Source organism: Haematobia irritans, chromosome 2, assembly GCF_050003625.1.
Source record: "Haematobia irritans isolate KBUSLIRL chromosome 2, ASM5000362v1, whole genome shotgun sequence".
NCBI lineage: Eukaryota > Metazoa > Arthropoda > Insecta > Diptera > Muscidae > Haematobia > Haematobia irritans.
In genome coordinates this window covers 160,785,088-160,811,263 of record NC_134398.1, presented here as the reverse complement: position 1 = coordinate 160,811,263, position 26,176 = coordinate 160,785,088, and the positions used below count along the sequence as shown (strand labels likewise).

Below are 26,176 nucleotides of genomic sequence, written 5' to 3'. Positions count from 1 at the left end.
GATTGGTACGTCCGCCTTGCACGCCAAGGGTCCTGGGTTCGATCCCTGCTTCGACCGACACCAATTTTTTTTTATTATTTTTATTTTTTTTACTACGAAACTGTAAATAAATATGAATTTTTATTTACGAATAATTTTGTACTTAATTTAATTCTTAAGGCCGGTATAAAGGTGGCATTATCGCGTTAAAATGGCCATGTTTACCCTTTTACTTTTCTTTATTAATTTATTTGAAAGAAAATAAACTTATTCAATTGTTGCTTTGGATCCCCACCATGTTATAAAACAATTTACCGAAAAAAGTTATAATGTTATTTTGGTTTTACCGATTCGAGTTTTGCCACTAAAATGAGAAATAATTTTAGCGGCAAAACTCGAACTCAGTGCTCGCTTTTATTTTCGAAAGAATCCATCAACTCCTCTTGGACTACTCATTAATAAAGAGGAACTAATCTTTGTTTTTATATATCTTAATGTATAATTTTTCACATTTTCCCTCTAACACTAACAAGAGTACACTGAAAAAAATATTGTCGTGAGGCCAAAGAGTTCATGTCCTTAAAATAAGAATATAAATTTTGCTTAGCTTAGAATACGCATTTCTCTAATATAATTTTTTTTTCCATGTTCAAAAGTCGATAATCTTTTCAATTAAGTCGTGTTGTCCTTATAATTAAGTGATTTGACTTGAAAATGGGTATCCTAACATGAAAGAAAACATTTTTAGACTAAGGTCAACTTGAATTTAATAATTCAGACAAATTCTTTAAAATTAATGAAATTGTCTTTAAATTTGTTGCATTTTTTCATCTTGACTACAAAGCAAAAATCGTTAACAAATAGGACATGTTTTTCAACACTAAAATAAAGTGTAGACGATTTTTACTTGAAACATAATTTCTACTGGAAATCTTGTTTTTAACGGACTTTTTATAGCATATGAAAAAAGCTGAAAAAGCAAAAATTAAAATTTGCTTCATACTCTATGAAATACACAAAACCAACATATAAAAGAGAATTGTGTCTTAAAAGTATCCTTATTTTGTAAATTTATACTTCTTTATATTCACACATAGTATTTTTCCAATCTTTAAAAAAATTTTCTTTGTGTATATATACGAGTATTTTTAAGGCGCCAATTGGTTACTTTCATTATTTTACTTTATGTCTCACTCTCTAAACACATATATGTTTATAGTCTATTTCTAAATTAATATATGTTTGCATCCAAGCATATTATATTTACAAACATTTTATGTCCCAAACATAATATGTTCTAACATATATGTCCCAAACATGTTATGCTAGTTTATGAACATTATATGCTTGCACTTAAAAATATTGTGTTTAAAAATTTGAGTTCCAAACATATCATTTTTACACCCAAACATATGAAAAACAGTCTTTTTCGTCCGTGTACGTAACGTGAAAATTTAAATTTTGGACAAAACGAAAAAAAAAAGAAAATCAACAAAAAAGTAAAAAAAATAATGAAACAAGTAAGTAAAGTAGAAAGTCGGGCGGAGTCGACTATATCATACCCTAAACCATCCTTACTGAATAAGTAAACTTAAGCACTTGTGGGGTATTAACGGTATAGGTTTGGGAAATAAACCATATTTCCAAAATATGTCAACATGTTATTTCTATAGAAAATTTAGCCAACATTTTATTTCTATAGAAAATTTAGCCAAAATTTTATTTCTATAGAAAGTTTTGTCAAAATTTTATTTCTATAGAAAATTTAGCCAAAATTTTATTTCTATAGAAAGTTTTGTCAAAATTTTATTTCTATAGAAAATTTTGTCAAAATGTTATTTCTATAGACAATTTTGTCAAAATTTTATTTCTATAGAAAATTTTGTCAAAATTTTATTTCTATAGAAAATTTTGTCAAAATTTTATTTCTATAGAAACTTTAGCCAAAATTTTATTTCTATAGAAAATTTTGTCAAAATTTTATTTCTATAGAAAATTTTATCAAAATTTTATTTCAATAGAAAATTTAGCCAAAATTTTATTTCAATAGCAAATTTAGCCACAATTTTATTTCAATAAAAAATTTAAGGCAAATTTTATTTCTATAGAAATTTTATTTCTATAGAAAATTTAGGCAAAATTTTATTTCAATAGAAAAGTTTGTTAAAATTTTATTTCTATAGACAATTTTGTCAAAATTTTATTTCTAAAGAAAATTTTGTCAAAATTTTATTTCAATGGCAAAATTTTATTTCTATAGACAATTTTGTCAAAATTTTATTTCTATAGAAAATTTTGTCAAAATTTTATTTCTAAAGAAAATTTTGTCAAAATTTTATTTCTTGTGTAAATCAGTAACTAATCAAGCTCGAGGTCATAGTTACTGATTTACACAAGACAATTAAAAAGGTCGAATAAAATAAAGAAAACAAAATTTTATTTCTATAGAAAATTTTGTCAAAATTTTATTTCTATAGAAAATTTAGCCAAAATTTTATTTCTGTAGAAAATTTTGTCAAAATTTTATTTCTATAGAAAATTTTGTCAAAATTATATTTCTATAGAAAATTTTGTCAAAATTGCATTTCTATACAAAATTTTGTCAAAATTTTATTTCTATAGAAAATTTTGTCAAAATTTTATTTCTATAGAAACTTTAGCCAAAATTTTATTTCTATAGAAAATTTTGTCAAAATTTTATTTCTATAGAAAATTTTGTCAAAATTTTATTTCAATAGAAAATTTAGCCAAAATTTTATTTCTATAGCAAATTTAGCCACAATTTTATTTCAATAAAAAATTTAAGGCAAATTTTATTTCTATAGAAAATTTTATTTCTATAGAAAATTTAGGCAAAATTTTATTTCAATAGAAAAGTTTGTTAAAATTTTATTTCTATAGACAATTTTGTCAAAATTTTATTTCTAAAGAAAATTTTGTCAAAATTTTATTTCAATGGCAAAATTTTATTTCAATAGAAAATTTTGTCAAAATGTTATTTCTATAGACAATTTTGTCAAAATTTTATTTCTAAAGAAAATTTTGTCAAAATTTTATTTCTTGTGTAAATCAGTAACTAATCAAGCTCGAGGTCATAGTTACTGATTAGCTACTGATTTACACAAGACAATTAAAAAGGTCGAATAAAATAAAGAAAACAAAATTTTATTTCTATAGAAAATTTTGTCAAAATTTTATTTCTATAGAAAATTTAGCCAAAATTTTATTTCTATAGAAAATTTTGTCAAAATTTTATTTCTATAGAAAACTTTGTCAAAATTTGTATACCCTTCACCACTACTGTGGTACAGGGTATAATAAGTTTGTGCATTTGTATGTAACGCCAAGAAGGAAAAGTCTGAGACCCATCGTTTAGTATACCGATCGTCTTAGAATTAAATTCTGAGTAGATTTAGCGATGTCCGTCTGTCTGTCTGGCTGTCTGTCTGTCTGTCTGTCTGTCCGTCCGTCTGTCTGTCTTGTCTGTTCATGTATTTTTGTGCGCAAAGTACAGGTCGCAGTTTAAGTCCGATCGTCCTCAACTTTGGCATAGGATCGTTTTTTGGGACAAAGACAATCGCTATTTATTTTGGAAGAAATCGGTTCAGATTTAGATATAGCTGCCATATATATTTATCCCCGATCTGGTCATAATTTGCGTGTTTATCAAACGATGTTCTTCAAATTCAGTACATCCGAATATTTTATGAGTCTCGAAAAACTTGCAAAATATCAGCTAAATCGGTTCAGATTTAGATATAGCTCCCATATATATCTTTCGTCCGATTTAGACTCATATGGCAACAGAGGCAAAAGTTTACTACCGATTTGCGTGAAATTTTGCACAGAGAGTAGAATTGACATTCTACCAATGCTTGGTAAATTTGATTGAAATCGGTTCAGATTTAGATATAGCTCCCATATATATCTTTCGTCCGATTTGCACTTATATGGCCTCAAAAGCTAGAGCTTTGCCGTGATTTAATTCAAATTTTGCACAAGGAGTACGTTTAATAGTATCGGTAAGTGTACCAAATTTGGTTGAAATCGGTTCAGATTTAGATATAGCTCCCATATATATCTTTCGCCCGATTTACACTCAAATGACCACGGGGGTCAGAGTTATACTCCAATATCACAGCAATATCCAATAATATATCTAACCAATATCCTTGTAAAATCGTCACTGCTGAGTAGCAAAAATTGTAAATGTTACTCAAATTGTCCTATATCTCGAATACATAAGTATCGCCTGGTAAATCATAAATGCTCTTTTCTACAAATGCATTAAAATTTCTATCGCTTCATATTTCGCATATCTTTTTATTTTATATTACCATTGTGTTTCATTCCAGGGCGTTAGCCGATTTCAATTTTTATTCTAGAGATTTTGTAGGAGTACAAAAAATTGTCTCCATTATAAGTATTTGTATCTGGAAATGCAAACCTTTATATAGCTCCCAGAAAATTTGAAGTAGTTGAGATGGTAACACAAATGTTGGTCTACATAGTGGTGAAGGGTATAATATAGTCGGCCCCGCCCGACTTTAGACTTTACTTACTTGTTTTTCTATAGAAAATTTTGTCAAAATTTTATTTCTATAGAAAATTTAGCCAAAATTTTATTTCTATAGAAAATTAGACAAAATTTTATTTCTATAGAAAATTTAGCCAAAATTTTATTGCTATAGAAAATGTAGCCAAAATTTTATTTCGATAGAAAATTTTGTCAAAATTTTATTTCTATAGAAATTTTAGGCAAAATTTTATTTCAATAGAAAATTTTGTCAAAATTTTATTTCTATAGAAATTTTAGGCAAAATTTTATTTCTAAAGAAAATTTTGTCAAAATTTTATTTCTATAGAGAATTTAGCCAAAATTTTATTTCTATAGAAAATTTAGCCAAAATTTTATTTCTATAGACAATTTTGTCAAAAATTTATTTCTATAGAAAATTTTGTGAAAAATTCTACCAATCAGTAAAAAATCTACAATTTTTGGTAGAATTCTACCAACTGTGGCAACTGGGTGTCTGTTTCTAAGATGGGCCATGTCCCGAATCACCTGTCTACCGATATGGGTAAAGGTAGTGTTCCAAGGTCTCATTATCCTCAAAACACGCCCTACATACACCATCTGCTGCTCCTATTCGGCACAATTGTGATCTTGATTCTAGGTGTCCGGTCATTATTCCCACGGTACTCCTAACGATCGTCCTAGTCTCCTTAAGTAATTCGTCAGTCTTTTTCTTATCTGAGCCAGCCTCTAGTATTTTCGTCGCCCTTCCGTTTTTGTTCAAATATTTTGCCATTCAGTTTCTGCGTTGCACAACCAATATCTAATCTAATTTCGCTGTATAGTAACTTTCTAATTCTATTGTATGGAAACTTTCTTTTCGGCGAATTATAATTGTTTTGAGTGTATCGAAAATCACCCAAAATTATTATTCTCTATAAACAACAATACACCCATTTGTGTCCTAAAAAGAAATTCGCACACAAATTGATAAAATATTATATAATTTAGAGTTTTATCGATATTTTGCAAATTTTTTGTCTAAATTAATAAATTAAACAAACACTCATTCATTCGTAATAAACATACCATCAAACATTCTTTTATCGGTTTTATTAGGAGAACATTGTGTGACAGCTAGCCGTAATTGTACCACATTGTTAATTGGCATTTAAGTAGTGTGACAGTGACTAGGGTTGCCACTATTTTCATCATTAGGGCTGTTTTCTTTTAGTACTCGATGCAACATTTGTATGAGCTATCTAGAAGATCGGTGCACTGGTGTTCAATCTAGAACAACCCGTCGGTGTTGTCGGATTGCAATTTGATAAAGTGACGTTTCTTCGATTTACAATTTATTGTGATTAATTTTCGAATAATATGAAATTAAAAGTGATAAAGAATAATGAATAAGTAAATATTTATTATTATTTTGACACTTCATACGTTAAAAATGTAGGATTTCACTTGTTCTCTCTGAATAATTTTGAACAGCTGATGCCAGTGTTGCACACTTTTAGACATGTAAGTGATTTTTGTCTTCTCATAAGAAATACACGCAAACAACTATGTTGTATTTACATACCATTGTGAAAAAGATCCTACTCCTATTTTCAATCTCACCTAATCTCTCTTTGCAAAATTAAAAAAAAATGTTATCGCAATAAATAAAAATAACTACGATATTTAACACGTGAAAATCCCCATTAAATATTTTGCAAAATTGTTGTTATCATTGCAATGTGTCTCTTTACGTCATTTTTAATTATTTCCAGAAAGTTGTTATTTAATTTGTTGTTTACCTGATCGCAGACATTCATACGCGTTATCATTCGCAAGATATTCGAATAGGTTTTCGATTTTCAACTATATCGGCCAATAGAAACAATATATTTTGCAGGAACTAAATGTATGTCTTTTTATTTTGTGCTATCGTCCGTTGACTTTATTAGATCCATTCTTATCACACAACATTTTTTTTATTGCACTTGAATGGAAGGTTAATGCAGTTCGAAACGGAGCTGATAACGCAGTTGGCTTCCATCGTTGTGAATCATGCGTAATCATATTTTTGCAAGTGTTGCTATTTATATTAAGAGTCCTGGTAATAAAAAAGCTACAAAGTGAAATTTAAAAAACAAAAACCCTTAACTTACTCTTTGATATAGTGTAATCATTACGCTAGCTTTGGTATAAGACTTCTTCAGACTTTTCCATAGAAATAAAATTTTAGCAAAATTTTCTATAGAAATAAAATGTTGACAAAATTTTCTATATAAATAAAATTTTGACAAAATTTTCTATAGAAATAAAATTTTGACAAAATTTTCTATAGAAATAAAATTTTGACAAAATTTTCTATATAAATAAAATTTTGACAAAATTTTCCATAGAAATAAATTCTGACAAAATTTTCTATAGAACTAAAATTTTGACAAAATTTTCTGTAGAACTAAAATTTTATAGAAATAAAATTTTGACAACATTTTTTATAGAAATAAAATTTTGACAATATTTTTTATAGAAATAAAATTTTGACAAAATTTTCTTTAGAAATAAAATTTTGACAAAACCTTCTAAAGAAATAAAATTTTGACAAAATTTTCTCTAGAAATAAAATTTGACAAAATTTTTCTATAGAAATAACATTTTGACAAAGTTTTCTATAGAAATGAAATTTTGACAAAATTTTCTATAGAAATAACATTTTGACAAAGTTTCTATAGAAATAAAATTTTGACAAAATTTTCCATAGAAATAACATTTTGAGAAAATTTTCTATAGAAATAAAATTTTGAGAAAATTTTCTATAGAAATAAAATGTTAACGAAATGTTCTTTAGAAATAAAATTTTGACAAAATCTTCTAAAGAAATAAAATTTTGACAAAATTTTCTCTAGAAATAAAATTTGACAAAATTTTTCTATATAAATAAAATTTTGAAAAATAGTTCTATAGAAATAAAATTTTGACAACATTTTCTATAGAAATAAAATTTTGACAAAGTTTTCTATAGAAATAAAATTTTGACAAAATTTTCCATAGAAATAACATTTTGAGAAAATTTTCTATAGAAATAAAATTTTGACAAAATTTTCTATAGAAATAAAATCTTTCCAAATTTTCTATAGAAATAAAATTTTGACTAAATTTTCTATAGAAATACAATTTTGACAAAATTTTCGAAAGAAATAAAATTTTGCCAAAATTTTCTATAGAAATAAAATTTTGACAAAATCTTCGAAAGAAATAAAATTTTGACAAAATTTTCTAAAGAAATAAAATGTTGACAAAATTTTCTATAGAAATACAATTTCCAAGTAATAAGGAAAACCAACCGCCGAAGAAAATCAGTCTTCACCACGATAATGCGAGCTGATGCGTTCAGAATGCATGTTTTGGAGATAACTCAATCAGAGGGGCAAAAGTGCTTCGGCTATTGGTACAAATGCCTACAAAAGTTTATAGTCGCTAATGGGGAATTTTTGCGATGAATAATATTTCTTTTTTTCTCTAATCCCGAAATATAAAAAGGGACCTTTGTCCGAAAATAATGAATATCTGGCAACTTTTATTTTGCACCCTTTTACACAATTTGGTGTTGCCAGAAATTGCACAACACAACATCAAAATGTGGTTAATGCCGAATATAAATGAGCGAAATGGTAACTCTATCGTTGTTCATTCGTGTTGCGTTGTCCACTATTGTTGCCGTTGTTGTTGATGTTTTAGATGTTTGCAACTGAAAGTGCTCGTTATGCGCCCAAATCCGTTTGTACGCTTGTATACTGTGTGCCTGTGTGAAATGGGATGAGAGCATTTTTACCAACGTCTCTTGTCTTGTCACTTCTGAGAATTTGGTCTAAATTAGAAATGCGTTTCTTGGAACTTTTGGTTATATTATTTCGTTGGTACGACCATGTTCAACATTCGTTGAATTGCTGGTTGGTTGGTTGGTCGGTCGCTTCGGATAGATGGATGGATTGTTAGCAGCAGACTGGTTAACTCAATGTACGGATAGCTTGATGGTTGGCTAAATTGTATATATATGCGGAGTAATATGAAATGGGTTTTTTGTTTCGTTTGTTCGTAAGTTAGTTGGAGGATTTTAAAGTAAAGGGTGATTCTTTTGAGGTTAGGATTTTCATGCATTAGTATTTGACAGATCACGTGGGATTTCAGACATGGTGTCAAAGAGAAAGATGCTCAGTATGCTTTGACATTTCATCATGAATAGCCGAACGATCTGCCACAACGTCTAATTTTCAGTGAATGGACCCTAGAAAAGTTGGCAGAAAATACGCTTTTTTATCGACAAATTTTGTTCAGCGATGAGGCTCATTTCTGGTTGAATGGCTACGTAAATAAGCAAAATTGCCGCATTTGGAGTGAAGAGCAACCAGAAGCCGTTCAAGAACTGCCCATGCATCCCGAAAAATGCACTGTTTGGTGTGGTTTGTACGCTGGTGGAATCATTGGACCGTATTTTTTCAATGATGCTGTTGGACGCAACGTTACGGTGAATGGCGATCGCTATCGTTCGATGCTAACAAACTTTTTGTTGCCAAAAATGGAAGAACTGAACTTGGTTGACATGTGGTTTCAACAAGATGGCGCTACATGCCACACAGCTCGCGATTCTATGGCCATTTTGAGGGAAAACTTCGGAGAACAATTCATCTCAAGAAATGGACCGGTAAGTTGGCCACCAAGATCATGCGATTTGACGCCTTTAGACTATTTTTTGTGGGGCTACGTCAAGTCTAAAGTCTACAGAAATAAGCCAGCAACTATTCCAGCTTTGGATGACAACATTTCCGAAGAAATTCGGGCTATTCCGGCCGAAATGCTCGAAAAAGTTGCCCAAAATTGGACTTTCCGAATGGACCACCTAAGACGCAGCCGCGGTCAACATTTAAATGAAATTATCTTCAAAAAGTAAATGTCATGGACCAATCTAACGTTTCAAATAAAGAACCGATGAGATTTTGCAAATTTTATGCGTTTTTTTTTTTAAAAAAGTTATCAAGCTCTTAACAAATCACCCTTTAGTTGGCATCAGTGTCTTGTAAGTAAGGCATGCATGGTAAAGAATATAAGTGTGGCTGAATGTGTATGCACCAGTGATTTAATTTTTTTCATACATTTTTTTACTTAAAGTTCAATTTTGTTTCAGTTTTTGTTAACAGTTGTCTTGTATCCCAAATTGATTTTGCTGCAATATGAGTATAACTTAACTTAGTCTTGATTTAGGGGGCCTTATTAATCACAGAGGTTCAACAGATATTATACAATGGAACCTCTCAAACCTGGACACTCCTCAATTATTTGCAGAAGAAAAAGTGCCATACACGGTGTGCAGAAAAACTAGCGCTGTGAATTGACTTGAGAATAGGAAATTTTGTGAAAATTTTATTTCTATAGAAAATTTTGTCAAACTTTTATTTCTATTGAAAATTTTGTCAAAATTTTATTTCTATCGAAAATTTTGTCAAAATTTTATTTCTATCGAAAATTATGCCAAAATTTTATTTCTATAGAAAATTTTATCAAAATTTTATTTCTATAGAAAATTTTATCAAAATTTTATTTCTATAGAAAATTTTGTAAAATTTTTTTTTCTTTATATAATTTTGTCACAATTTTATTTCTATAGATAAATTTTTCAAAATTTCATTTCTATAGAATTTTTTGATGAAATGTTATTTCTATAGAAAATTTTGTCAAAATTTTATTTCTATAGAAAATTTTGTCAAAATTTTATTTCTATAGAAAATTTTGCCAAAATTTTATTTCTATAGAAAATTTTATCGAAATTTTATTTCTATGGGAAATTTTATCAAAATTTCATTTCCTAAAAAAAATTTTGTAAAATCTTATTCCTATAGAAAATTTTGTCAAAATCTTATTCCTATAGAAAATTTTGTCAAAATTTTATTTCTATAGAAAATTTTGTCAACATTTGATTTCTATAGAAAATTTGGAAAAAAATTATTTCCATAGAAAATTTTGTAAAAAGTTTATTTCTATAGAAAATTTTGTACAAATTTTATTTCTATAGATAAATTTTTCAAAATTTCATTTCTATAGAATTTTTTGATAAAATGTTATTTCTATAGAAAATTTTGTCAAAATTTTATTTCTATAGAAAATTTTGTCAAAATTTTATTTCTATAGAAAATTTTGCCAAAATTTTATTTCTATAGAAAATTTTATCAAAATTTTATTTCTATAGGAAATTTTATCAAAATTTCATTTCCTAAAAAATTTTGTAAAATCTTATTCCTATAGAAAATTTTGTCAAAATCTTATTCCTATAGAAAATTTTGTCAAAATTTTATTTCTATAGAAAATGTTGTCAACATTTTATTTCTATAGAAAATTTTGTAAAAATTTTATTTCTATAGAAAATTTTGTAAAAATTTTATTTCTATAGAAAATTTTGTACAAATTTTAGTTCTTTATATTTTTGTCAATATTTTATTTCTATAGATAAATTCTTCAAAATTTCATTTTTATAGAAATTTTTGATAAAATTTCATTTCTATAGAAAAGTTTGTTAAAATCTTATTTCTATAGAAAATTTTGTCAAAATTTTATTTCTATAGAAAATTTTGTAAAAAGTTTATTTCTATAGAAAATTTTGTACAAATTTTATTTCTATAGAAAATTTTGTAAAAATTTTATTTCTTTATATTTTTGTCAAAAAATTTGTAAACATTTTATTTATTTATATAATTTTTGTCAATATTTTATTTGTATAGATAAATTTTTCAAAATTTAATTTCTATAGAAAATTTTGTCAAAATTTTATTTCTATAGAAAATTTTGTAAAAATTTTATTTCTATAGAAAATTTTGTAAAAATTTTATTTCTATAGAAAATTTTGTAAAAATTTTATTTCTAAAGAAAATTTTGTAAAAATTTTATTTATTTATATAATTTTTATCAATATTCTATTTCTATAGATAAATTTTTCAAAATTTCATTTCTATAGAAATTTTTGATAAAATGTTATTTCTATAGAAATTTTTATTTCTAAAGAAAATGTTGTCAAAATTGTCAACATTTTATTTCTATAGAAAATTTTGTCAAAATTTTATTGCTTTATATAATTTTTCAAAATTTTATTTCTATAGATACATTTGTCAAAATTTCATTTCTATAGAACAGTTTGTCACAATTTTATTCCTATAGATATTTTTGATAAAATTTTATTTCTATAGAAAATTTTGTAAAAATTTTATTTCTTTATATAATTTTGACAAAAATTTATTCCTATAGATAAATTTTTCAAAATTTCATTTCTATAGAAATTTTTGATAAAATTATATTTCTATAGAAAATTTTGTCAAACTTTTATTTCTATAGAAAATTTTGTCAAAATTTTATTCCTATAGAAAATTTTGTCAAAATTTTATTTCATTTATTTATGAATTTCGACTCTCTTCCTTGGGGCCCGTTTATCCCGCTTAGTCACACCTGACTAAAACTGACTTATAGACGGATTGTATGGATGATGGTACACCACCATTGGTGTTATATGAAATGGAGGCAACAAATTCAAATAATAAATTCCTGGTATTTTAATTTAGAGCGAAAATGAAATTATGACAAAAACGTACAAGGAGAGGTAATAAACAGCATCTGATGAAGGAAGAGGATCTTTTATATAATAGCTTTGAAAAGACCTTGGGGGTTGAAACCCACTATTAACACGTCAGCCAACCAACCAATCATCCATCCAATCATTTGCCCAAAACACCACAACAACTCAACAGCTATGGCCAATGCTTCACAAAGTTCGTAGTAAATGAAATTGTATCTTGGAGGATGTGTGTCTGGTAGATTCGATTGAAATGTCATTTATAAGGATTCATTATGGGTGTAGGAGTGTTAGCTGGAAGTTTTAATGATTCCAATTCGTACTAAAAATGATGTTTTATATAACTGGAAGGCATTAAAAAGGCTTTCAAAAACCTTGAACAAATACGAAAATAAGTACATATAGAGTCGAATGGACGCAAATTTCCAGAAACAGACATCTACATAGCTACAAAAACATTTTGTGGATAATATTTGCGTCATTATTTCTAGTCCTTCTGGGGGAGTGGAGAATGTGTTATTACTGCCTAGTGTCAACCACTTTCGTGGGGGCCTACAATATCATATTTACCCAAAATACCAGGAAGAGCCATTAAGGTCATATAACAAAGAGATTAATTTACAATATTCACGAAGGATGAAATAACTCAATGATCAGATATTCCTGGAAGAAAATAATAAAGTCCATACTACACATTTGCAATAGATATGGGACGAGGTCCAAAATATTTCTTTGAACTCGGTCACAAAATTGAGATATCAGAATCCCAGAAAAGCAGGTGTTTGTTTACCCCAAAATGCGTTGGTTGTGATATCCTAGTATGTATTAGACATATGATTTTCGTGATCCAATTAGAAGATCACATTTTCTCGGCGAACATAAAGATTAATTTTAAAGTTCCAAGATTGAGTCATGTTAGGAAATTGATACATATCTGTAAACGCTGCCCCGAATCATAACCTCGACTCTGTGTTTTCTTTAAAACATGAAAACTATTCCAAGAGCATCAATTAATATAGACGCCATGGCTATGTCATTAAACAGATGAGTTTTTAGACGCTCGTAAATTGACTCATGACCCATGCTTCATCCATTGCCATTTAAGGATCCATAAGCTCGGATTTATAACACTTGCTCATCGCGTTTGTCAAAAGAATTTTGCGTCAATGAAATGCGCATACCTAAATGCTAACGCCACAGAGCGCTTTGGAACGTAGTACGCTGCATCACATCATAAACGCTGCTACGAATAATCAACTCTAGGGTTGGGTAGTTCCGGATGGAACTAGTTCATTGGAACTAATTACTTTAGTTGACTGCGGGAACTAGTTCCAGCTCTTTCGTTCTTTTAGTTTCACAGTTCATTTTCATCTAAAGAGGAATACAGTGCTCTCGAGCAATATAAAGCTAGTGGACTTTTCTGCTAGGAAAAAACTACCAAAGGTTTTACATGGCTTGTGAAATAATTGCCAGATTTGCTTGTTACGATTTGTGAAAACTTTTTTTATTATATCCAGCTATTTCACTCCGACATTGGTTCAACTCAATGTGGAACGCCGTTCGGACTCGGCTATAAAAAGGAGGTCCCTTGTCGTTGAGCTTAACATGGAATCGGGAAGCACTCAGAGATAAGAGAGAAGTTCCCCAATGTGGTATCACAATGGACTGAATAGTTTAAGTAAGCCTGATACATCGGGCTGCCACCTAACCTAACCTAAACTAGTGCGTTCAAAAATTAGCTGATTTATTGTTTCTTCGGTCTATAATTTCGTATTGTACCAAGAAAATGAGCGGCGAAATTAAAAAAAAAGATCTAGGATCTAAAAGGAACTAGTTCCTATTACGGCACGGAACTAAAAAGAGCGAAGACTTAAAGGAACTATAATCTCAACTGTAATCAACTCGTCATTGTTTTTAATCCATGTGTATCCCTAAATATAGACGTCGACCTCGACTCGACATCCGACTATTACCGTTTTCGTACCATTGAAACGGCTTCATTGTGAATGAAAGTATTTTTGCCATGTTACATCCATTGCAACATATCTAGGAAAATTTTGTTATGTATTACGCTAGATTATCTCTTAACACAGTTATTATAATTAATCACAAATGAGTTTGAGCGACTGTCAACGAAAAATATTCCATGCGCATCCCTAAATAACAGACACCATAACCTTGTCATAAGACTATTAGGAGTTTCCACGCATCTTCGGAAAGTAAGGGCTAGCAAAAAATCATATGGATTTATTTATAGTGGAACTATCTATGTCCCAGGTCGGGGTCTTTTCTATTGGCCTGTCATGTCTTAACAAAAGTTAAGCTTCGACAATACGATTCCGTCATACATGCAATCTTTCAATGAAAATCCCATATAATGGGTGTGCAAATTGGCGTGTTACAAATTGCTTCACGCAAAACTCATTTTTCCATATAAAAGCAAGTTTATGTTTTAATTAAAAAACGAAAGTCCATTGTTTGAAAGACTTGTTAGTCATGAATGACAAGACCTTGTGGCCTAATTACGTTAGTTTAGGCACCGGAAATCTGAGCACATTTGTTCACAAATATAGTTTTATATTTCCAATGCGTTTATGAAATACATTTAACATACCTCAAGTATAAATACTTGCCGCCAAAAGTGAAAACTTCGAATGCACTCTTTTCTCTTCATGGTCGAATTCGCTTCATATATGTCAACTATTTATTTGATCGAAAAAATGCGCAACGTTGGAAATCATTGCAAGTTTTAATTTTGCCCATGTAATTAAATATTCAATAAGCGCTGATTATACAAAATTATATTAAATATGTTACTCAAGTGTGTAGTCAACACTGAAGAAAATTTCTTGGCATCCAGAAATATTAATGATGCTTTAAGGCCGGTACTCTGTTCGGTTTTCGCGTTGAAACTCCATACAAAACCAAAAAATGCGAAAAATTTGCGAAATTTTTTCCATTTGTGATACTTTGTTTTTTCGTGTTGAAAAACTGACGTTTATAGCACGGCGCCATTTGCAATGTGAATTAAGAAATAATTTATTGATTAAAAACTATTTGTGCGGGTTTATAAATCAAACACGGACCATATTTTTGTTCCGAAACTATACAAAGGATCAAAGGAATAACAGATCAATTGCCCAGGGAAAAATAAAATGTTATTTTGTAAAAACAAGCAACAAGCTACTAAACACATATATGTTTATAGGCTATTTCTAAATTAATATATGTTTGCATCCAAGCATATTATATTTACAAACATTTTATGTCCCAAACATAATATGTTCTAACATATTAACATATATGTCCCAAACATGTTATGCTAGTTTATGAACATTATATGCTTGCACTCAAAAATATTGTGTTTAAAAATTTGTGTTCCAAACATATAATGTTTATAGCCAAACATATGAAAAACAGTATTTTTCATCCGTGTAGTTATGTCAAAATTCTGTCTTTAAGAATACAAAGTTTCTATTTATACGATTTGGAACATTATAGCCAATTCTTGATGTTAAGTAGTGTGAATAATTATCTCCATTAATAAGTTTAGTGGAAAAACAATACCGTACATAAACCTTCTACGCTCAAGAGATTGAAGATCACTTAACCTAAGACGACTATAATATGGAGATAAATCGTATAAATTATTCCAGCCAAGTCCCCTCAAAGCAAAAATAAGAAACTGCTTCTGGAGAGATTCAATATGACCAATAGAACAACGATAACTCGGTGACCAGACAACACATGCATGATCCAATATCGGTCTAACCGGAGTCGTAAAGAGCCTCTTCGTAAGATAAGGATTAACAAATTCCTTTGACCATGTCTTAATGAAACCCAAAACACCAACTGCCTTATTAAAACATTCTTCAATATGAGGACCAAAGTCAAGCCTGGAATAAAACAAAACACCTAAGTCATTAAATCTAAGCACATTCTCAAGCCTATAATCCCCAATATAGTACTCAGTCCGTTCACAAACTCTACGAGAAAAAGTCATCTTCTTACACTTCACAAGATTGAGTAACATAGAATTAGAAGCACACCAATCAGCAAACTTGTCAATGTCTTACTGAAGAAGTAAATAATCACTAGCAGTATCAAATGAAAGAAACAACATAATATCAACTGTGTACATCAATGATACGATAACCGACGGCAGATCGTTCAAATATAGAATCGGTCGTAAGTGGCTACCTTGGGGAACGCCAAATGACAAACGTATAAGCGTAGATAAACTATCTTTAAATGCAACTCTCTGAGTTCTACCATGCATGTAGGAATAACATAGCTGGAGATCCCAAAACATCTAATTTGTACAGTAGCAGTCTATGATTCACCATGTCGAACGCCTTGCTTAAATCCGTACATATATTACATCCAATTGACGTCTTTGAGAGAATTCTTCGAACACGTTTCCAAAAAATTCAAGCAAACTTACCAATACATCAATTGAGTGCCAAATATTCAATAAACAGATCAATAATTTCAAGGCTAATTAAAAAGTTTTTGCAGACTAGTCGCACATATCCCATTAATTTTTGGTGGAACCACGTGGCCTTCCTTCCTTCGCGACATGGAGAATCCTGAATTAAAAGCACAATCCAAAATAATCCCACAATATCTTCTAGTCATATACGAAACCGCCTAGACCGCAACCGAAAGATTCCGTCTAAGCGCAGAAGAGCGGTAGAGGCCGGATCATCCGATTAGTCGACGACCAAAATCCAAAAATGGAGGACTTTGCTGTTTCTTGACGAATCTAAGTTTAATGCAAAAGATTCTGACGGCATAGGACTTATATGCAGTCCAAATGGACAACAGTTAAACCCTAAATACTGCAAAGACACTGTAAATCACAGAGTCGGCAACATATGGATCTGGGGTTTCTCTAGACAAGGGTCATTGTTGAAACAATGAATCGTTTCATGTATCGCGACATATAAAAAGACGTGATGTTGCCTTATGCTGAAGAAGAGATGACACTTAAATGGACATTACAGTAAGATAACGATCCTTAACCACACGTCAAAAGTGGTTAAAGAGTGATTTGATAGGAGTTCTTCCTTGGCCTTTCCAATACCCAGATCTCAACTCAATCTAGAATTTGTGGAAGATCGTTAACTTAGAAATTAGCGAGAAAATTGCAAAAAAAAAAAAAAGCCTGAGAAGCTATATCACCTGAAACAATTAACATTTTTTTCGTTTTTTTTTTCTATTCAGGTAGTAAAACTAATAATACATTTTTCCTATTTTCACAAAATACTTAAGAAATGGTAATAACTTAATTAATTAAAAAATATGTGCGTGTGTCATCCAGAATAAGGGATACACAATGAAATATTGATTTCAATAGTTATTTTTGTATCTTATAATGGGGGTGCTTTAGTATTGTCCGCTTATATTTGCGAAAAACTTTTTTTATAAAATGTTTAATATCTTAAAGTTTGTGTTTTTCATATTATAGTTATAAATAAATAAATAAAAAAATTAATTAACCTGTTTCCCTAAAAAGAAAGTGCTGAGTGAGTGCCCATGTTTTGACCGATACTGTACATGTACATATAAAGATTTAAAAATCTCGTTTTATAGTTTTAAAATATTTTAAATAAACTTAAATAAATAATAATTTATTCTGTCTCAAAAATGTAAATAAACAAAGTTAAATAAATTAAATTATTATCTTTTTTTATTAAGTGTATAGATTAAATAATTCTTACAGACTTATTATATAAATACATATTCACAAATAACATTATGCATTTAAAAATAGTATTATTTTACGCTTAAGTGTAGAATGATTTTCAGATAGGTCCAGTAAGAAGAAGTACTTATTGAATTGGAAGAACAGACGATGTTTTGGGTCATTATTCCCATAATTTGACCGATTTGGCATCACAAGAACATTCACAAGGATCCGATTCAAAATATAAACACAATCCCTCAAATGCACTGTTAGAAAAATATGTTTTTCATATGTTCCGATATAAACAAAATGTGTTTCGGGCACAATTTTAAAACACAATATATTTAAGTGCAAACATGTAATGTTCCTAAAGTAACACTAAATGTTTGGGACATCTATATTAATATGTTAGAATATATTATGTTTGGGGCATGAATGTTTCATAAAAATCATATGTGTGAATGCAAACATATATACATTTACAAATTTCAACTAAACATACATATGTTGTGATATTTTATTCAAAGCGACAGAGAGAGTATAGAGAAAGAAATAGAGATGGAAACCGGAAGAGTTGACAAAAGATAACATAACACAGCGAAAGAATCAAAAGAGAACAATTTCTGTGAAACCGCTTGTATGTTGTTGCGGTAAACTTTTTTATGATAAGGCCAAAAATTTGATATGCTTAAGTCTAAATATTATTTAATTTGAATAAAGAGAATAGACATTCGGAACCAGGAGAATAGACATTTGAAAAACAAACAGCATATGTTTTCGCCTTGAGAGTAAAATTTAAAAAAAATTATAAAAGTGAATAATTTCTTCAACATTATTTGTATTACAGAAAAAGGTGCCAAGAACTAAAATATTTCGTGAAAGTGAAAATTACGAGTATGTTAGGCAATGAGCACAATCGTCTTTGGGAAAAATTCTTCCAAGCAAATGATATTTTTGGGCTCAAAATGCTTCCAAACATATAATATGTTCACATAAAACAAACATATTAATGTTTCGGCAGTATCCAATAATATATGTGCTTCCTGCAAAATATGTTTGGAACATATGTTAAAGAAGCGATTTTTTGAGGGTGTGATATTTAGTTTCTTTAGTTATACTTTTGTTCATATTATTAAATTGGTAATTGTTTGGCAAGATTTAGAACATTGTTTTGTTTACCCATTGAAAGAATAATTAATTTATCTGATTATATAAAATAGTTTCAATGTTGCAGAATCAAATATCATTTGACTATAGAATATTTTAAAATCCACTGGGATTTCATACCTTGTTCTCAGCTTGGTTCATCAATAGAGACGCCTCTTTTTCCGATTCCTGCTATTGTATTTCACTTATTAGCAAAAATTAATAGAAATGCACCAAAGTCTTGCCAAAGAAAACAAACATTGAATAACACAAATTTCTTATAGAAATAAATTTATATTGGGATTGTCATCTAAAGTGTTTATAAGAACTCTTATACAAAACATTTTTCCTAGCAAACAGGCATGGTAATTTACTAAACATTTTTTTCTTATATGAGATGTGCTTATATCCGTTACCCACTGTATACAATTTACGAGTAAGTACACACAGAGAGTAGAAACATGATTGTCACAATCATATTCGAAGAGGAAAATAATATGATAGGAGCTATTTTTGCGGCGACCATGTAACATGTTAACCTGCAACCATGTTGGCTCAGTGAACAGGTTCTAAGAAAAATGTAATTGTCCTCATCTAAAATGTTATTATATTGATAAAAAGAATTTTGTTTGAATGAAAAGACAATGGTCACGATTTAAAATGTTATGGTATTCATTAAAAATGTTTTTCTCCTAGTTAAAAGAATATGGTCACAACCTAAAATGTTTTGATCTTTATGAAAAAACTTTTTTCATCGTCGAAAAAAGGACGCCACTTGAGAAAAGAAAACACAAAATTAACTTTATTTGTTTGTTTTTATTTATTTATAAACTAATTCATTGTTTATTTGTATTTATAATGCCGTTAAAGCAAACATCGTATATTTTTACACACTCTATTTTATTTCAATTTCAACAATAAGTAATTATTCCATATTTACATCGTGCCCATCAAATGTATAAACGCAGACTTCATGTAACTGCAAATAAAAATAAATGATACCATATATCAAAATGCAGAACAAAAACAGGTACATTTTTTTCCTTTTTTGTGTTCTCATATTACCACGTGCCAGTTCTGAATAAATAAATTAACACAAAACACAGTAAATCCGTATTCTCCGTCCATTCCAAGAAACAATCAACACACGACTGACGCGCAAAATGAAAATCATGTGTACCTGCTCAATGTTTTTATAAAATTGTTTTCGCTGCAAACAAGTTAAAAAATTAAATGGTCACGAAAAAAATGTAAATGGTCTTTATGGCCATGTAATGGTTCTAGACATATCTATACTTAACCTATAAAATACTTTTTTCCCTGTAAAAAAGTAAAAAAATTGAATGGTCAGGTACATGATTTTCCCGACCATTTAATGGTCTCAAATTCTATCATTTAAATGATAGAACATGTTTGCGGTATTTGAGAATCATTCAAATGCTTATTGCCACCATTCATTTTTCTCCGATCGAAAACTATTTTTACAAAGCAAAATACATGGTTTTCGCGACAATTACATGCTCTAGATAAGCATTAAATGGATGCGGCAACCACGTCCAAACATGGTTTTTCTGTGCGTGTACGTAAAGGCATTTGAACCGCCTAGGTTAACAATAAAAGTAAATACTATAAGTGTTTACATTTCGCCGGCTAAAATAATGCCAATGTCATTGTGCACTCGTTCAACAATTCTGATAAGAAACGCCTTCACGATATTTAAGAAAGTAAATGCAGACACACGCATGCATACAAAACAAAAATATCCCAACTCGGCAATCACGTTATAAAGATAGGTCATAATAAAAACAAAATCTATACCCCCATCCCCCACCTCATCAAATTCAAATGTTAGGTATCTTTGAAAAGTTTATATGTAAATAGCCCCACCTCCCCCCACCCATCACTCACTTACTACCTTCCTTTTCCAACAACCTACTCCATTTAAAACCACTTCCTTGTCACCTTCCCATTGTCATGGCTTGTCATAATCCGAGATTGCTTTGTTGTTTTTGTTTCCTATATTCCCCATTCACTCGCCCTTGATTGTCATTTAATTATTTTGGTTTTCTTAATTTCTCTGCTATCTCTTTTGAACTCATTTTTATGTGTATTTCTACGTAAATGTATACTTGTGTGCTTAGTGGTGTTTGTTTTTCTATAGAATTCTTAAGAAATATCTTAATCAAAACAAAATTCCGGGAATTTCGTAAACTCTTCTCTTTGCAATTGCTATTCCGGCTTTGCTATACTGGCTCTCTCGCTCTCTTTCTCCCTCTCTCACTCCTCTTATCATTGCCATCAGATATAATTCTCTCATTAACAATAATAAACAGGTTTATCTGTGTTGAGAAATTTAATGGAAAAGTACAATCAGAGATGGAAAGTGGACAGCTTGTAATGTAACTTACGGTATGGTCACATTGCATAGTGGGCCAAATGACTGGTTTTTGACGCATTAAATTAACGGAAGTACCTAGAGTTCTGAAATTTTGTACATTTACCATTGAGGATACGAATAAAGTATAATCAAAAATTTGGACCGATCCGCCCACTTTCAAATGAAGGGCGTATTTCAACCCAAAGGAAGCGCCTAGAGCTCTGAAATTTTGTACATGTACAACTGTGGATGAGAATAAAGTATGATCGACATTTCGGACCGATCCGCCCACTGCCACGCCCTCTTTCTAATGGGGGATTTATCTCAACCACTTTTATCATACACCAAATTAAATATATCAATATGTAGTAACATTGGAAACTGAAAATCTAAATTAGAACTGATGCACACTGTTACTCCATCTTGATCACTATCTTAGTGTGTATATGATTTCAGCAATTTTAGTCCAATTCAAATTTAGTTAAATTAACTCTCTTACACACTCATTTTAGCTAATAGTTTTGAATAACATTGTTTCTGCAACACTATGTAGAAATGGGAACATATTCGTTAAAAAATATCCAGATGTGTTTGTAGAAAAAAAAACATTTTTGCGTTCCCAGTCCAAAAATAACATTTTGTTTTTGAAACATGTTTGAAGTGATCATATTACTTCTGTACGTCTCACGACTCACGCGTGAGTCACGACACCTCTATTCTCAATCTTTCTAACGCGGTGTAGAACTCTACCAATACGTTCCAAGTTATTGAGTTCTACTCCATATGCTTTTTATCGCACATTTTTTCTTAAATAATAAAACAAAATTTTCAATGTTTGTTAATTTCTACTAAAAGTACATACCTTGACTTAAATTTTACATTTTAAATTAAGTTTATAACATTAACCCCCATTTTCATGAATCTCCGTTAGTGCTCCGTTAGTTAACGAATTTTTAAACCGTACCATGGATATATCTGTCATCTTGCGTATATATTCCACATGCCAGTTAGAAATTTAACTGCTGAAAATTTTTCAGTTAAAGTTAACTGGAGAGAAGATATTTGCAATTTAATTTAACATATTGACACCTAAAAATTTGTGTTAGTTTTTCTTTTTTTTTTTGATGAGCATGGCTGCATTTTTTAATCGAATTAATTTTTTTCTTGTGTATTTAGTACAAGTGGACTTAAAGTTTTCAAGATATCGACCTTGGATATTTTTCTAGCAACTATGGCTACATTTTCTGCCAATTATGGCTACATCTTTTTATTATCAAAATATATTATAAAACAATTTGTTATAGTTTTCGAGGTATGGGCAAAGACAATATACTTTAGAGGACGGGAAATGGGCATGCGTTAAACCAAATGTTGCATTGACGGCGCTAGGTCCATACTAGAGGTGTGCACGTGAGTAATATTTTACTCACGCTCACGCACACTCACGACGGAAAAATCTTACTCACGCACACTCACGCACGATATTGTTTGGTAGGACTCACGCTCACGCACACTCACGAAAAGAAAATTTGTATTCACGCACACTCACGCACGAAAATGTCGTGACTCACGAAAAATACCGTGACTCACGAAAAATATCGTGACTCACGAAAAATGTCGTTACTCACGAACAATTTTTTGAGTAATTTACCGTAGCGACGCGTCTGAAAACATGAGCATTATTAAAATCAAGAGCGTTATTACACTCTTAACATCCCAGGTGTCACTAAAATTGTAAATGAATTTAACTCTTAAGCGTTTTATGTTGGTGAGCAGGATTATTTTCGTGAGCGTAAATCTTTACTCACGCACACTCACGAAGATAATATTTTCGTGACTCACGCTCACGCACGACATTTTGGTTTGTTAATCACACTCACGCCATTGCCATGAGCGTGACTCACGACTCACGCGTGAGTCACGACAATTTCGTGTCACGTGCACACCTCTAGTCCATACATGTTTGTAATTGTAAATGAAAAACTTTTTTTTTAAATTGAACAATAATAAATTTTGTGCAATAAATAAAAAATTACATTTTCTCTCCAAGATATTTCCAACTCTTAATTTCTTTTTATATGCATTTTAATATGTCGAACCAAACGCGTAAAGGACAAGTAGGGACCTGCGCCATCAACGGTTTGATATTATCAGCAGCCAATTTCCCATCTTCCTAAGTATATTGTCTTTGGATATAGGCTATGCAAACATTTTAATTATTTTTTTTTTAATAGAAGGATTTTATTGAAGAACAATTTTTTGTAAATGGAAGTGAATGGAAAGTGCCTTAAAGCCGGTACTATGTTCCCTTTTCGCGTTGAAATTTTGGTGGTTACTATATTAAAATAGCTTAATTCTAAGCAGAAAATTTAACTCCATTGATACGCACTTTCTTTATCGTCGAGATTTTGTCAAGATTTAACAGGAATATGTTTGTTTTCATGTATAATTTTGATTATTTCAGAAAAAGTAATCGCGAAAATAAAGTGATTTTCAACTCGAAAACCGAACAGAATACCGGCCTTTAGGCGAAATTTGTTGTGTTTTCTCTTCAACGACTTCCTATAAAACTCTATTCGCTATGTACTCGCATTAATACGAGTACCATATTACTTATATAAGAAATGGTCAAGTTTTTGAAGGACCCGGGACCTCTCCGGATCCAGGGTTATGAAATGTTTTATACTAATTCTAAATATACACTTTATTACTTATTATACATTACTTTCAGATAGATTATGTGCCCTGGCCAACAAATCCAATTTAAATCCCGTAACTTCGAAAATATGCCTCTCCGACAAAAAATTACATTTGTGTTTAGAATCGAAAAATCTACACGCTGGCCAAAAATTGGACCAATCGGACAAATGAGGATATATAAAATTCTAATGTGAAATGTGAACCAATATTGATATTACGTTATGCATTTTACAGACTATCAGTTATTCCGGACGACAGTGCTCGTGTCGAACATATCCCATATATTGTGTACATTATAAGTTATGTCCGAAGGCATAATCGATACTGCTGCATGTTTATGGGATCGATAACACATTTACCGATTATTTAGTCATCGCCGACAAGTCGTATCGATCCGACACACTGTAGGTTAGGTTAGGTTAGGTTATGTGGCAGCCCGATGTGTCAGGCTCACTTAGACTATTCAGTCCATTGTGATACCACAGTGGTGAACTTCTCTCTTATCACTGAGGGCTGCCCGATTCCATGTTAAGCTCAATGACAAGGGACCTCCTTTTTATAGCCGAGTCCGAACGGCGTTCCACATTGCAGTGAAACCACTTAGAGAAGCTTTGAAATCCTCAGAAATGTCACCAGCATTACTGAGGTGGGATAATCCACTGCTGAAAAACTTTTTGGTGTTCGGTCGTAGCAGGAATCGAACCCACGATGTTGTGTATGCAAGGCGGGCATGCTAACCATTGCACCACGGTGGCTCCGTGGCGGTAAGATTCTTTACAAACACCGACATTCCGTCCGGAATAACTAATAGACTGTAAAGCGCATTACGTTCAAAGTATATTAAATCTTTTCACTTAAAGACATTTTTTTGTAAGTGAAATTTTGCCATCCCTGATGCTTCCCATCACTGGCTCTAGTTTTCGTATTTATGTAGTATAGTAGAAAATACTTGTGAATGATGTTAACGAAGACGATGGAGAAAAAGAGATATGATGCTGCCAATAATGATGATTATCTTGAATTTTCTGAATGAGCATTTTTGTGTGGTTCATTACCTACCTTTTTTTGTTATTGCACCGCATACATTTTGTTGTTGTATCCGTTAGTTGCTGGCAGCAATCATGCTGCTATCTCACACTACTAGTATTTCACCTTATACAGATGGTGGTGTAGTCAACGTAGTTGCCGCTTTCTTGTAACCGGACAGACATACAAAACATGCAGCAAAAAAAATATAACAAAGTGTGCTTCGTTTGCTGCACGTTTGTTTTGCCTCTTTTTATGATATTTGCACAGACCAAGTACTTGTAAATAACTGGTTTTTAACTTTACCCCCCACAAAATGTCTTTACGGCTGATTTTCTTCTTTGTATTGGATATCTTCCAGTTGTAGCACTTTTTCTTATTGGTGAAATATATTCAAGTACCCGTTTTCTTGAAAAAAAAATTGAAGAAATCACACAACACAAACACAATATATTAATTTTTATTTTCCCACAACATTTTTCATACCACTGTGTGGAAATATGCAATTTTCATTTGTAGACACTTTACTTGTTTATATTTAGATCTTTAATCAATGACCCGCATATAGGAAATTCCCGGTTAGATTTTTTTATTATCTTTTGATAGAAAAGTAAAAATGTATGGAATTGTTATTTGTTTTTGTTGAATTTGTAAAGATTACGATGAGAAAAACATTTCCCGTACGTCACTTTAACCATATTATGGTAAAATGCGATTCGTCAAACAGTTGTTTTTGTTTGCTTTGTTTCGTTCTTTCGTTGCCGAAGACAACGAAACTCAGGCGAATAGTGCTGATGCTGAAGGCAAGATGTCGCTGTTGTTACTGTGACCGTTACAAATTATGTATTTTCGAAAAAGGATAAATGCGTTGAAATTGATTTAATTGAAGAGAAATAAAAAAGTGTTAAAGAGATATCATAAATAGATTATCTTGTGTCAAGTTTAAATGAAATTTTGTGCATAAATGAGGTATATGGGCAAAATCGACTAATATCACTAGTTTACAAAATAAAATTTGTTTCACGTACATTTGATGAGAGGTGACTTTTCTTAAGTACACCTAAAAAACAAGTTTACTTGGATCCAAAGATTTTGACATAATATAATATAACTCTTATGCTATGGTCACACTGGGCA

General features: G+C 30.4%; 1 protein-coding gene across 1 annotated transcript in view; it reads right to left on the bottom strand.

Annotated features, from left to right (window-relative positions):
• Nucleotides 1-25,736, bottom strand: part of LOC142226645 (uncharacterized) — a 162,911-nt gene extending 137,175 nt beyond the window's left edge. The window contains exon 1 of the mRNA XM_075296751.1: nucleotides 25,073-25,736. The gene's annotated coding sequence lies outside the window, so the exon portion shown is untranslated. The remainder of the gene's footprint in view (nucleotides 1-25,072) is intronic.
• Between the last annotated feature and the right edge of the window lie 440 nt (nucleotides 25,737-26,176).